Below are 3,418 nucleotides of genomic sequence, written 5' to 3' on the forward strand. Positions count from 1 at the left end.
TATTTAATTTTAATTTCATGAAATATTTTATTTTATTTTTGAGTTACATTTAGAGTATAAATGAATTTTTATGTTATTTTTATTGAATTTTCATATTTTTATTTAATTCAGGATTTTATGAGTTTTTTATTGTGATTTGCTAGATTTTGGTAGTTTTTATCTATCTTTATTTAGTACTTTTTAAAGTTTAGATTTGATTAGGATTTAGGTTGTTTATTTCTTGATTTTATCTTAATTTATCTTATTATTTATTTAATGCTAATTCTAAGAAAAGAGAGTTGATTTGGTGCTGAGGGTCCACAAAGCTACCATAGACACGCAGAGATTTGATAGCTGCTATTTCTACCTCTGCCACATGTCGCGATCAGGACAGAGGTATGTCGTAAGATGATGTTACGTGAAGAAGAGTTTATCATGTTGTGATTGATGGTTTGTGTCATTTCTGTGACGACCAAACTCACACCCTACCTAACTATAAAATAAGAATATCTTCAGAGAAAAACAATTTTTATTGATGAACTTTGAAGAAGTACAAGACCTTTGGGTCAGAATTCATCGATGTCCAATTGATAGTCTGAGAACGTCTCCAGGAAAGTTAGCCGCGCTAAGCGTCATTAAAAGCAATTCCTTTCCTTAGACAAGACGTCCCAAAGTCTCGCATGAACTCCTCTGAATCTTCCCCGACTACTTTGACTGCCATGTTTACAACCAAAACCACAGCTTTCACACTTATTTTACAGTCTGATAGAGCGCGAGTCCAGTCGTACACGTTTTCCTCCATCAGCTGGTCTTTATTCTACTCGAACACTCCCGTATATTTACAACTATTTACAGCTCGCCCTGCCTTGACCACTTTTCACTCGAGATCTTTCTCCTCGAACTCCGTCCCTAAGTTGTTCAATTAGAACAACCAACCAAAACAAGAAAACCAGAGAACAAGAGGGGTGAGAAGCAATCCAACACACTCAAACAGGAGAAACAGTGTAAAATAAATAAGCAAGTAAATCCAGTAAAAAGTAATAGCGCATCCAACAAAATCATCCAAGATTTCAACACACTCTAGACGAGAAGTGGGCCCAACATTCTCCAGGAAAGTCACCGAGAAGCCGCTCGGCTGGGACGATCATCAGGGGGCCTGCAGTGTGATTAGGTTCCGGATGGGACAAACCTCATCTCCAACCTGTTGGTAGGTCCCACCTAATCACACCCCAAGGACCGCAACCATAAAGGTATCCCCTAGATCTCACAGCGTTACCCAATGGCACAGCCTGGCCTTGACTGTCCAGTTGGGGCCACTGACCTTTCCTGCTCATAGAGTATCCACAAGCCAATAGAAATCTCTTGGAATTATTCTGAGAATTGATCAAGTAATATTTTCTTTTAAAAATCGGGATGCCTCAAAAAAAATGTTTAAGAAAAATTCGGAGGCTCCTTCTTCGAGTCAATTCTCAGGAATAAATCCCGTTTGAAATAATCATTTTTGAAAACAAATAGGACCCAAGGGAGGTCCAACACCTATTTATTCACACTATACTCCCTCATGAGTTGAGCATTCTCCCCCCCTTACCTTTCTTCGAAAAATCCTTCGATCGATTATCTGCAATAATAATGTCGTACATCACTTTAGTCACTTCTCACCTTAAGGTTATAAAATTCCATGTTATTCTTTAATATCCGGTTTTTTTTTTAAATAATTAGGCGGCAAGGTCGTCCATCGTTATATAGCTTTAAAATCAGGCGGCTTAGCCGACCATCATTATATAACTTATAAGGCGGCATAGCCGACCATGCATTTTCGATAGGCGGCAGAGCCGACCATTGGTGGATAAGGCGGCAGAGCCGACCATAATATCCAAGGAATTAATTAATTATTAATTATTTAGCTTAAACTTGAAAAATTCATAACTTTTGTTCTGGATCTCCAAAATTCATTCCGTTTCTTTCTAAATGTTCATTTTAATCCCATGAATCATAATCGACTCTTACTTTGCATTGAATCATTAAGAATAGTGAGTTATAAGGCCGGGAAGTTGCATACCTTCTCGTCTCTTGAAACCCTATCAAACCAAGTTAATTTTCCGAACCGAATATGTATATGGAACCTATGGAAGACAAGGATTTGAACTATGCAAGAAAATCCAAGTTCTGAGCAGTTTTCCGGTGAGCTCGCCGGAGAAGGTGGTGGTTGGCGGCGGAGCTCCGGCGGGAGGGTGGAGTTAAGGGTGGAAACCGATTGGAAAAGCTTCCTCTCACTCCCAGGAACTCAATGGTATAGGTGGGTAGCTGAAAAGGTCTCTGGTTTGGCCAAAACGATGAACACCGTGAAGCTTTTCCGGTCAACAATGGCAGAATGAAATCTAGACCTCCAAACTTCAAAATTCTTGCACGAATAGCTTCCTGGTGAAATTATAAGCAAAATAGACTCTTGTTTCGACAAAATTGATGGAGATTTGAGGGAGAACCGAGAGCTTAAAGTTTCGGAATTTCTTGAGCTCGGTTGGGTGTTTTGTGGTGGTTGTTGGGCGGAGAAGATGTTAGGGAAGGCTTTAGGAGGCTGAGGGGAAGGTTTAGCAAGGATTTGGAGGCTTGGGTTGCTCTAATTTGAGCTGGTTTGAACTTGAACTTCGTGGTGGTATTTATAGACAAAACCAGGGACCTGAATTTGAATTAAAACTATTTCTGATGTCACAGTTAGGTCCCTATAGAATAGGTCGGTTATTAACTTTGGTCCTTCAGAGTTAAATCAGTTTGCAGTTTAGTCCTTCCTGAAATAATTTTTTATTCTCATCCTTATCCTTTGAATTCTCTAGAACTTGATTTCATCCTTATCCTTATCTTGATTTTTATTTTTATTTTATTATACTATAATAATTGCATTAATAATAATACTAATTAAAATACTCCTATTATTTCTAGTTGAGGGAAAAATTTAGGTCGTTACAATTTCAGTTTATCATTTATTCGTAATTCAATCTTGGATTCTTAAATTTCACATATTTTGTGTGTTTTGATCCAAAAGTTTACAAATTTTTGCATAGACCCTTTAACGAATCATTGTTGAAGACGTAATGTTTTGATACTGATGTAATGTTTTTTCTATTGTTCTTCTTCCGCTTTTGTATTTTTTTAAACCAGATTTTAGTATAGTTTGTAGAAATCCATGCGTGTGAAGCCATTCTAAACCAGATTTTGGTATAATTTATAGAAATTAACGAAGCTTATGATAGCCTGAATTTATATTCATTTCTCAAATTTTGCACATTTTTATTCATCATGTTTGAGCTGTGTGTATAAGCATACTATTTGCACTGTATGTGAATGATGCACAACTTACTAATTTGTTTTTTTAATGATGCACAGGTCAGTCAAATTGATGAAAGCATATGAAGAACTCACATTTAATCTTCATGAGTATGTT

At 37.0% G+C, this 3,418-nt stretch overlaps 1 long non-coding RNA gene across 1 annotated transcript; it reads right to left on the reverse strand.

The window, feature by feature from the left end:
• Nucleotides 1–490: 490 nt before the first annotated feature.
• On the reverse strand, nt 491–2,902 carry LOC130738083 (uncharacterized). Its single transcript, XR_009019204.1, has 3 exons — nt 2,039–2,902; nt 1,568–1,597; nt 491–888 (listed from the first exon to the last, which is right to left on the reverse strand). It is a non-coding gene; the product is annotated as an uncharacterized LOC130738083 (long non-coding RNA).
• Nucleotides 2,903–3,418: the final 516 nt, after the last annotated feature.

The sequence above is a fragment of the Lotus japonicus genome, chromosome 2 (assembly GCF_012489685.1).
Source record: "Lotus japonicus ecotype B-129 chromosome 2, LjGifu_v1.2".
In the NCBI taxonomy this organism is placed as follows: Eukaryota; Viridiplantae; Streptophyta; class Magnoliopsida; order Fabales; family Fabaceae; genus Lotus; species Lotus japonicus.